The sequence below is a fragment of the Oncorhynchus clarkii genome, chromosome 29 (genome assembly GCF_045791955.1).
Source record: "Oncorhynchus clarkii lewisi isolate Uvic-CL-2024 chromosome 29, UVic_Ocla_1.0, whole genome shotgun sequence".
In the NCBI taxonomy this organism is placed as follows: Eukaryota; Metazoa; Chordata; class Actinopteri; order Salmoniformes; family Salmonidae; genus Oncorhynchus; species Oncorhynchus clarkii.
In genome coordinates, this window is record NC_092175.1 from 204,918 (window position 1) to 217,046 (window position 12,129).

The 12,129-nt window shown below is 46.2% G+C and overlaps 1 non-coding gene across 1 annotated transcript; it reads right to left on the reverse strand.

Moving 5' to 3' along the window:
- Positions 1-8,146: 8,146 nt before the first annotated feature.
- trnaf-gaa (transfer RNA phenylalanine (anticodon GAA)) lies at positions 8,147-8,219 on the reverse strand. Its single transcript has one exon. It is a non-coding gene; the product is annotated as a tRNA-Phe (tRNA).
- Positions 8,220-12,129: the final 3,910 nt, after the last annotated feature.

The following is a 12,129-nucleotide window of genomic DNA, read 5'->3' on the forward strand; positions in this document are numbered from 1 at the left end:
CTGTGACCCACACCCCTGTCAGGGCTCTTTCTTGATCTGAGTGATCACATGGGGTTTGCTGTATGTTTTCATTGCAGGTGCGACAAAGGGGAAAGAAAAGTTTTCCTTGAGGGCCCCTGTAAGGCAACACAGGTATAAACAAACCCCTAGGAGGGTAGACTGTTGCTTTGATCAGACCAAAATAGTTTTGAGGTAAGTCAAAATCACGATGAATAATTTCTGGATGCCCTATAGGATAGCATGAGGAACTCATTACATGAGGATAAAGGGATGTAAAATCTACATAGCCTATTGTCTCGTCGGGTTGCGCTACATACCGCAATGTCAAAGCATTGGTACGGCCGCCATACAAGGCCTGGCGCGGTTCCAGGGGCTCGGGGGTGTCAAAGCTGGAAAGGAAGGCTTGAACATTAGGATCAGACTTTTTGAGGGCTGTCCATTCGTGCTCCCACAAAACAACCACTTTTAGACCGTAAGTAGCCTGTAAAGAATCAACTTTGTCTTGAAACTCTTGGTACATTTCCCCAAAAGTATTTTGGGTTAGGACACACATGGTCTGGGGCACAAAGCAAGATTTGCAACCATGGAAGAAACAACCGTTGTACTCATACGCGGTCTCAACCCCGTCAATCTGTGTGTAGCCATCTACATGGTAAGAGCCAAATGCCTTCTCCCCTCGATTCAAAGCATGTTGAATAAAAATGTCTTTATCCTGGGCCATATACTCAAACCATTGAATGGACCCACTAGAGTATGACTTGAATTGGCGTCGGTAGTTGTCAGGCGAGGGAATGGCTATAGAACATGTAGGCAGATAGTGTGTACGATAGGTTTTCATGCATGCCGATGCAATAGTTGTACAACTCCAGGGGTCAATACCTGCATCTTTGATTACCTCTTCTCTGAATCTGAGGCATCCTTCACGAAGTATAACCACATCATTGTCACAGCATGATTCCATCTCTTTATGGAAATCAAAGGTGCCATGTCTTACTGTCTCGTACCACGTCATGAATCTCTCACGCTCTTTGGGAGACATTTGATCACACCCGTACATTTCAGGGCTGGGATATGATCCGACATAATGTAGATTCTCATCAGATGTGAAGAAGTGGGGGAACCAGCCTTTCACAGAGTTTTCAAAACCCAAGGCCTCTGGCATTTGAGCCAATCGCATGGGTAAGAAGCTTAGACTGTCAATGTATCTCTGGTTGAAGGCTGGGTCTACAAAACACAAGATACGCCTTGCTGTATCAACGGATTCAGAAGCAGGTAAGAATCGTAGGCTCTAGCATTGTGGGCTATAAACGTGAAGTTTCTGTACTGTGGCTTTCTAAAATGTTTTAGAAAGAGTAGTGCACAATTGGATCCTTCTGCAGACCACTTTTCCCCCTTGAAGGTCGTGGTAGATACAAAAATAGGCAAATGATCCCCCGATTGCTGATTTGTCTCAAAATCATAGAACACATATTTCTCTGAATGTTCATCTTCAGCCAAGGGTTGAATATAACACTCGTGTGGCACTTCTTGAACCACTTCAGCGTCTCTGCTTTTCAAAGGCCCTTTACAGATTGGACAATGAATGATTCCACACACATGTGGTTTAGGGCTATCTATTTTAAGGTTGTAATTGCAATGACATTTTGGGCATTTCTTGTTAATGGCACAAATGCTTACAGATTTACAGGCCTTAGGGTGCCATGTTTCAATTTTGTGTTTATCGTAACAGTAGGTCTTACGACATGTGCGGTGGCAATCATCACAGGGTGTCAAGTTTAAGGGTTGCATTGGGCACTCTGCATCCTGACATACTGAACAGTTATAACGGCACGAGTGCCCCCCCTTTCGGGTGTAGCCGGTATGGCATGATGGACACACATAGGGGGCCCCGATGAACGCCGTGATGTTGGTAATGGCGTAGTAATGTTCGTTTTGCACATAAAAATACAGAATCTGCGGGTGCGGTTGGGGGGTGTTTTGGAACTTCAAGAGAGATGCATTAGCTCTACTGTGGTACAAAACCACAATCTTGATATTCAGAAGGTTTTCAAATTTGACTATGTCCGAGAAAGCCACCGCATCATGTATACCGAGACCCACCCCCGTTTGGATCTCTCTAGCCTTTTGCAATGCCGTCAGATCAGTACATCCAGGGTTAAGTAAATGCGCTAGGCCTATTGCAAAACATAGCTTATTATCGGGATTGTGAACGTTTATGAGGTAGGCCCTTTTATTGCTTAGGATTTCAAGCTTCCTTCTCTGACCACCCCCACCCTGGGGTTGACGTATTATTTGCACTACAAGCTCGAGGGTTCGATCGGCTATGATGGCTAAATTTGACTGAACAAGTCGTTCTAGCAGCGCGGTAAATTGTTCAAGATCTGCTTCGCCATTGGGTAAAATAAGAGATACTGTGTTATGCAGACTATCTCCACAAATTTCCAACTGTAGAACATCCCGTGGTTCGCCATAATCTCTAGCCGTCTCTAACAGATTGTTCAGAGTGTCCATTATCATCATGTAAAACAACGCATAGTCAAGATTCTGATTCACCCATAGGAAATTGAAAAACTGTCGAATCTCTGTATTGTTGAATTTATTCCGGTACACAACCCGGACACGTCTATCAAGACCATCTCCCGCCAGATGTATTTTCCAATTCCCCAAAAACATCTTGTGGCGTTTCAGACTCTACGGACCTGGGCGATATTGGTTGGTCTATCTCTGTTGGGGTTGCCGGGGCCGAAAATGTCTGACTCTCGTTCAGCCGATTAATTAAGGTTATGAGGGCTTCGGGAATCTGTGATAACAGGTTTTCATCTGGCCCCCCTGACTCGTTCATGCGATTAATCATTTCTAGGAGTTCGGCTGGAATCTGGGATAATATGCTTTCATCGCACACCCCAGACTCGTTCATACGTTTAATAACTTCTAAGAGTTCTGGCGGGATCTGCGCTAAGAGGCTTTCAACTGTCTCACCTTGTTTCTGTAGTTCGGCCATTTGGATAATTAAGGATGTGCGTTTTTTGGGTCTTTCAGGAATGATTGGTGGTTACATGTATGATTTTAGCGTCTGTATTTGCGTTTTTTAATGGGTTTGCTGTTTAACATGCGGGGAATTGTTCTATGCCAGAATAACATATCGTCTCTGTACTGTCTCTCAATTAAACCCCCCAGTCGTTTGTATAGCAAAACATTCCTCGATTTCAAAGCACTGGAAAATAATGTGAAAAACCTTTCTTGTTCTACTGCAGGTACTGATGCCGTAGAATTGACGGGGTCGATAAGGTTGGCCGCATCACAGAAAAGCTGGTCGTCAACATCTGAAATGTCATTAAAAACAGGTCTATCGGTTGTTTCATCGGGAATGTTCGGGGCGCCGGAATCCCCCAGCTCTAGATGTATGTGTCCGTCTGTGCCGTTTTTCGCCGGGGCTGAGTCTGAATGAAAATAATACATACAAAATTACGTTATTAAATATAAAATATGTTAGATACATAAAATGTCAAATACATTTCAGGTCTAATAATATATATTAACAATACATAGGCTTTTTTGGCGCTTGTTCTGACGAATTGCTGATACCGAGGGCTCTGGGCTTTTTTCAGCTAGCGTTCCCGATTCTGCAGGGTCTGTCTCCGGGCAGTCTGAAAAAACATTATTTGTCCTTGTTTTAACATATTCTATCAAAAGAGGTATAACTAATAAAAAGACGTATAACTCATAACATAAACGTATAATGGTCTCATACTGTGTCCTTGGAGCGCCTGCTCACGAAGCCTCAAGTTCCCGGCCCAGCCGTACTTTTCGGGTGGGGTTGAATCTGAGCAATGTACTTGGGCCACAGTTGTGCGTTGCCTGTTGGGGTCTGGAATATGTCGTGAGGGGGTGGACGTTCCCGGTGAGTTTGAAAAAACGCGCGTACAGAACGGTAGAATTGCATCCATGTCACTCGTGTCCGCTGTCCATAACGAATCCTTTATCATTCTTGGCGGTATGTCGGCTGTAAATACATAAAATCGTTTTTAAAATAGTACACACTATTTTTTTATATATAAATATTATTGGGTATGTGTTTAATTATAAGGACTTACAACGAAAAAAGTCTGATGGCGACTGACTGCCTGATTTTTGAGAGTGTGCATCCCCCTCATGTTGTTCCAGATCAGGTAAACCGTGTAAAAGCTGCGTAAAGGTTTGGGAACCTAGCCACCGTTAGACAATATTAACCGTTATACGCTATATATACACTTTTTTAACGCATATTGGCCTTTGGCCTGAAATACCCAAATAACTCGGGGTTTAATATTACAATAATATTCAAACAAATCTTAAAATATATTTCTCATTTACTCACCTCCAGAAATATCCATTAGGAGGGCTTTACAGACTATGTTATCTGTCCGGGCAGTTAAATATTCGGGCCTTTGGGTTTGCGCTAAAGCCGTGCTAACCGTGTTAAAAATAGACGTTCTGTCCCTAACTTGTTAAAGTACGGAATGAGTTGAGAGATATCCTGTATGCAACCAACTGTATGTTTGCTTTAGACCAAAAGGCTGTGAATTCAAAGAGCCGTTCTGTCAAGCGGTTTGTTGGGGGGGTCCTGGTGCGTTGATTAGATATCCATGTTTAACCCCGGGCCGATACCTTGACATGTCATATGCTGGATAGTTCAAACGATTCTCTACAGATGGGACCCCATGTTGAACCCACACAAACAAACCCTTTGTTTTTTGAAACGCACACACACACACACACTCCTGCTGCTCCGTCACACGCACACTCATGCACACACCCTGATTTTCAATGTCTTTTTCTTCGCGACAGAGTTGGCTGAAGATGTGAGATACAGTTTTTAAAACTCCTTTTATTGAATTCCAAAATATTTCGTACAACCTTTAAGACATGTTTGAATTAAGTAACAACATTTGAATAATATTTAAACATGCATCACGCGTGTTTTATGTAAAAACATTGAAGGCCTGCCGTTGTACTTTAATAAAACGTAATGTTCATAACACATCATTGTAGGCAAAGACTATAAACTAATACATGTTTTTTTCAGATATTACAGTTGTCTGCGCCAGACCCTAGCGTGAGAGAAAAGACCGATCCCCCTTTAGTTAAATGGGTGAGATACATTTTCAAAACCCATGATTTAATTCTAAATATTTAACACATACATTTTAACACACTTTATAATTCAACATTTTTTACTATTTCTTACAGATATAGGGTCCGGTTAGCCCTGACCATTATCCGTTTCCAATTCCCCGTCGCAAAGTCTTTTGCCCGCTCCATCGAAGCTCTGGCCGTTTTCACTCCAGGGATAGATCCGCCTTCTGCCTTGTGGGTCTTGGGAATGTCTCAACGATAACCGAGGCCATCGCCGTAATTGTTCCCGATTTTCGAAAAGACTGTCCAGCTTATTCATCAGTGTTCTGAAAATATGGTAATCGCGCCATTTAAAACTGAACATTATTTGAAAAAAATGTGCATGCTTTGGAAGATACATATGAACTGACCGTTTTCGAAGCATTTGCACTATCAAATTGTTCACATGCTAAAATTGTCACTCTGGAGTCCGGGGTATACGCCATTGAAGCGATTCTTAGGGCCATTAGATCACTTCGGCCACAGACCTGTTCTTCCAACGCATATCCGGGCAGCCTTGAAGCACTCAGGGCGCGCTCCATTTGACACAGCGCTAGTCTTATTTTAAGCCATTCTCTCATCCTTAGCGCTGGAGAAAAACTCTCGGGTTCTGCCCGATAAAAGGGTTGGGACACGCTGTCTGTGAATATCTTAACCGTAGATTCCTCCGGGCTAAAGATGTAAGACATATGCCCGTCGCTTGTACACAAAAAGCCCTTAAAACATTCGGGAGCTTCACGCAAAACATCCTCCAGGCTTTTGTCGTTGGATTCTTGACATGAGCTGCAAAGCTCTCCGATAATTTCCCTTGTAGACATATTTTAGATGTTTAATATTCAAGTCTTTATTTTAAAAATTGCTTGTTCTGGACATTTATAAGGCATATGCCCAGGACATTACGGCTTCATCAGATAAACATATGGGCGATAAATCTGGGGGGGTCATACCCGGTCCAAAAGTTCAAACACAACAACCCCAGTTCAACCAGGCCCCTAGACATCCATCAACTGGACTACTTCAAAGGATGACATATAGATCTGAAATAACACAAACTAACACGTGACCACAGGAACAGGGGGGACGGGGAGGGGGCACATATTCGAACACGCACAGGTCAGCATGACGTAAGGTCATCAATCAATCATTTTGACGCGTGCCGTCTACTTTAATCTCTCTCTGGACCCTCTAGGTTGCTTCTTGCGGAAATTCCAAACGGCTGGGGAATTAGCTCAAATGCTTAGCATGCTATAGGTAGTGGGATCGATGCCCGCATTCCCCAAAAACATTTTTTTTGTGGATCCAAGAAAGCTCCAGTTCACACATCATGCAGTCTTGTCTTACGACAACCTACTGTCATGTAACAATGACAAGCAACTTTCCTGTAACACTGATGTCAAAATTTCAGATGAAAAAGCAAGAAATTACTTACTTTCAGAGGAGCAGCGTAGCACACACTATTGAGGACCACAAACAAAGCTGTGGATAGTTACCTTGAAGCCAGAGCATGAATAAAGAACAAACACAAATGCCAAAACCTGGGATCAAACCAGTGACCTTTAGATCTTCAGTCTAACGCTCTCCCAAATGAGCTATTTCGACAACTCACTAATTTTATTTCTGTGGCACCCTTGACAATTCACATGCATGTGACTCACAATTTTGACACTCAAAATGTACATCATAGCCAGTACGGGGATCAAACCCATGACCTTGGCGTTATTAGCACCACACTCTAACCAACTGAACTAACCGGCCATTTGCTATTTTGCTCAATTGTTGAAATGCACCGAGCCTCTGCAAGTGCTGGCACGTAAACAAACAAGTCCACCAGCAGCATAACCTGACAAGACTGGACCCTCTAGGTTGCTTCTTGCGGAAATTCCAAACGGCTGGGGAATTAGCTCAAATGCTTTGCATGCGTGAGGTAGTGGGATCGATGCCTGCATTCTCCAAAAGCAAATTCTTTCATGGATCCAAGAAAACTCCTGTTCATACTTCATGCAGCCTTGTCTTACGACAAGAAACTCTCATGTAACACTGATGTCACAATGTCAGATGAAAAAGAAGACATTACTTACTTTCAGAGAGCAGCGTATCACACACTCTAACCAACTGAGCTAACCGACCGCTGGATACAGAGCACAGTTGTTGAGATGCACCGAGCCTCTGCAAGTGCTGGAGCACAAACCAACAAGTCCACCAACAGCATAGCCAGACAAGACTGGACCTTCTAGGTTGCTTATTGCGGAAATTCCAAACGGCTGGGGAATTAGCTCAAATGCTTTGCATGCGTGAGGTAGTGGGATCGATGCCTGCATTCTCCAAAAGCAAATTCTTTCATGGATCCAAGAAAACTCCAGTTCACACTTCATGCAGCTTTGTCTTACGACAACCTACTGTCATGTAAACAATGACAAGAAACTGTCATGTAACAATGACAAGAAACTCTCATGTAACACTGATGTCACAATGTCAGATGAAAAAGAAGACATTACTTACTTTCAGAGAGCAGCGTATCACACACTCTAACCAACTGAGCTAACCGACCGCTGGATACAGAGCACAGTTGTTGAGATGCACCGAGCCTCTGCAAGTGCTGGAGCACAAACCAACAAGTCCACCAACAGCATAGCCAGACAAGACTGGACCTTCTAGGTTGCTTATTGCGGAAATTCCAAACGGCTGGGGAATTAGCTCAAATGCTTAGCATGCTATAGGTAGTGGGATCGATACCCGCATTCCCCAAAAACATTTTTTTTGTGGATCCAAGAAAGCTCCAGTTCACACTTCATGCAGTCTTGTCTTACGACAACCTACTGTCATGTAACAATGACAAGCAACTTTCCTGTAACACTGATGTCAAAATTTCAGATGAAAAAGCAAGAAATTACTTACTTTCAGAGGAGCAGCGTAGCACACACTATTGAGGACCACAAACAAAGCTGTGGATAGTTTCCTTGAAGCCAGAGCATGAAGAAAGAACAAATACAAATGCCGTAACCCGGGATCGAACTAGGGACCTTTAGATCTTCAGTCTAACGCTCTCCCAACTGAGCTATTTCGGCAATTCACTCATTTTAATTCTGTGGCACCCTTGACAATTCACATGCATGTGAATCACAATTTTGAAACTCAGAATGTACATCATAGCCAGTACGGGGATCGAACCCATGACCTTGGCATTATTAGCACCACACACTAACCGGCCATTTGCTATTTTGCTCAATTGTTGAAATGCACCGAGCCTCTGCAAGTGCTGGCACGTAAACAAACAAGTCCACCAACAGCATAGCCTGACAAGACTGGACCCTTTAGCTCAAATGCTTTGCATGCGTGAGGTAGTGGGATCGATGCCTGCATTCTCCAAAAGCAAATTCTTTCATGGATCCAAGAAAACTCCTGTTCATACTTCATGCAGCCTTGTCTTACGACAACTTACTGTCATGTAAAGAATGACAAGAAACTGTCATGTAACACTGATGTCACAATGTCAGATGAAAAAGAAGACATTACTTACTGTCAGAGAGCAGCGTATCACACACTCTAACCAACTGAGCTAACCGACCGCTGGATACAGAGCACAGTTGTTGAGATGCACCGAGCCTCTGCAAGTGCTGGAGCACAAACCAACAAGTCCACCAACAGCATAGCCAGACAAGACTGGACCTTCTAGGTTGCTTATTGCGGAAATTCCAAACGGCTGGGGAATTAGCTCAAATGCTTTGCATGCGTGAGGTAGTGGGATCGATGCCTGCATTCTCCAAAAGCAAATTCTTTCATGGATCCAAGAAAACTCCTGTTCATACTTCATGCAGCCTTGTCTTACGACAACTTACTGTCATGTAAAGAATGACAAGAAACTCTCATGTAACACTGATGTCACAATGTCAGATGAAAAAGAAGACATTACTTACTTTCAGAGAGCAGCGTATCACACACTCTAACCAACTGAGCTAACCGACCGCTGGATACAGAGCACAGTTGTTGAGATGCACCGAGCCTCTGCAAGTGCTGGAGCACAAACTAACAAGTCCACCAACAGCATAGCCTGACAAGACTGTACACTCTTGGTTGCTCCTTGTAGCCATTCCTACCGGCTGGGGAATTAGCTCAAATGGTAGAGTGCTTGCTTAGCATGCGAGAGGTAGTGGGATCGATGCCCGCATTCTCCAAAAACACTTTGTTTTTGTGGATCCAAGAAATCTCCAGTTCACTCTTCATGCAGCCTTCTCTTACGACAACCTACTGCCATGTAACAATGACAAGCAACTTTTCATGTAACACTGATGTCACAATGTCAGATGAAAAAGGGAGACATTACTTACTTTCAGAGGAGCAGCGTAGCACACGTCATTGAGGCCCACAAACAAAGCTGTGGATAGTTTCCTTGAGCTAGACCCTAGCTTGCTCGGTCTGAGCACAGCGTGACAAAAGTACGCCCATAATGAAGCTGGTTGATAGCCCATTCACTGCTCAATTGAACGCAGAGCATTCAAAACATGAGTCACTTCCGGATTGGATTTTTCTCAGGCTTTCACCTGCAATATCAGTTCTGTTTTACTCACAGACAATATTTTGGAAACTTTAGTTTTGGAAACTTTAGAGTGTTTTCTATCCTAAGCTGTCAATTATATGCATATTCTAGCATCTTGTCCTGCCAAAATATCCCGTTTACTTTGGGAACGTTATTTTTCCAAAAATGAAAATACTACCCCCTAGTCACAACAGGCAACATTTTTATTATGGTCACACAAGCAAATGTCAAGTGCTACCAATGTATATTATTGACAACGAGGTCCGCAACACCATCTTACCAAATTAATACAATATAACAATTCAACTGTTAGGATAATTACATCTCCCCCATACTTTCTCGAAGCAGTGTCAGATTCAGTGTCACATTTCACGGGCAGGCCACTGTTTGATTTCCAGCAGTCTGCCCCCAGTGTGCCCTTGGGCCCCGTGTGGGTTTGGGTATCGGTTTTAAAACGTCAGGCCCCGGGTTGTAGAGGGCCAGCAGCCGCGCCTCCCACAGGTCCCAGACCTCTCGTATGGCTGCGAGTTTGTCCATGGCGAGTCTGGCGGGTCTTGACTGGCGGTCGTCGAATCGCAGCAGCGACCAGACCTAGAGCGGCATGGTGGCTCGGAACACAGTCCTGCCACTCTCAGCGTCCCACAGGCTTGCCGTGGCCTCGCCTCGGGACCTGTAGACGCCCACTAGGATCAGCAGCCCTACGTAGGTGCGCAGGTCTGTGGCGTCCATGGGTCGCCTATTCCACAATTATCCTTTCTATCGCCGGTGTGACAAACAGGTGGAAGGCCGACGCGATATCACGGGCCTGGGTCACGGTATAGGCCGAGGGGCCCGGAGTCTCGTCCAGCCCGGCGTGGCAGATCGCAAGGGCCCTGCGGTGGCGGCCATAAGCCACGGTGGAACATTCGATTTTGCCGTTTTTCGACAGCAACAGCGTCTCCCTTTGGTCCGGAGTCAGATCTCCTCCTGTTGATGCTCGTGCTCGTCCTCGGGGGCTTCCTCTGGCTCATCCTCAGAAGCGGGAGAAGAAGCATCGTCGACCTTGCGGCGCTCGGGATGTATTCCTCCCCGTCTTCGTCTTCCGAAACCTCTTCCTCTTCCTCCTCCTGGGAATCTGAGTAGTCTTCTTGGTCCACGCTGGACAAGATCTGTTCTAGAACCTGCGATGCTGTAAAACGCACGGCCAGGGCCGCTCGGGTCTACTGATCGGGTCCACTGAGCGGCGGGGAAGAGCGGGGCGCCAGTGTGTGTGTGGGTGTGGGTGTGTGTGCCGCCGACAATATTAGTACCCTCCCTACGGCCGGCCGGCCGGCTTACACGGGAGACCAAGACCTGAAAATGCACGAGGCTCTCTAGCACACAGCTGAGGATGTGTGGACCTGTGGAGTGGCTGGCTGGGTCGCTCTGACCCACCGAGCGCAGAGCACAGAGCACAGAGCGGGAGCCCTGGAAACACAGGTAGTGGCTGGCTGGATCGCTCTGACCCAGGAGCAGACAGCACAGAGCGGAGAGCCACGCACAACCTCGCCACACTCGCAGACTCTCTACACTCAACGGCATACGCCTCGCCAGCGGCTGGCAGTGTCGCTCTGACCCACGAGCGCAGAGCACAGAGCACAACAATAACACTTGGCTGCTCTCTAGCACACAGCGGGGCATGTCTGGACCTGTGTAGTGGCTGGCAGAATCGCTCTGACCCACGAGCTCAGAGCGGGGAACCACGCACAACCTCGCCACACTCGCAGACTCTCTACACTCAACGGCATACGCCTCGCCAGTGGCTGGCAGGGTCGCTCTGGCCCACGAGCACAGAGCGGGAGCCCTGGAAACACAGGGCATGCGCTCTGACCCGTGAGCACAGAGCACAGAGCACAACTATAACACTTGGATGCTCTCTAGCACACAGCAGAGCATGTCTGGACCTGCGTAGTGGCTGGCTGGGTCGCTCTGACCCACGAGCGCAGAGCACAGAGCAGGGAGCCAGGCACAACCTCGCCACACTCTCAGACTCTCTACACTCAATGGCATACGCCTCGCCATTGGCTGGCAGGGTTGCTCTGACCCACGAGAACAGAGCACAGAGTGGGAGCCCTGGAAACACAGGGCCTGGGTCGCTCTGACCCACGAGCACAGGGCACAGAGCCCCTCGTGGGTCGCTCTGACCCACGAGCACAGAGCGCAGAGCGCAGAGCACAGAGAGCGAGCCCTGGAAACACAGGGCCTGTGTCGCTCTGACCCACGAGAACAGGGCACAGAGCGGGGAGACACGCACAACCTCGCCAAACTTGCAGACTCTCAACACTCAACGGCATCCGCCTCGCCCGTGGCTGGCTGGGTAGCTCAGTCGGTTAGAGCGTGATGCAAATAACTCAAAGGTCGCCGTTTTGTTCCGGTACTGGCCATGAGGTACATTTTGTGTCAAAATTCACATGCGTGTGTAT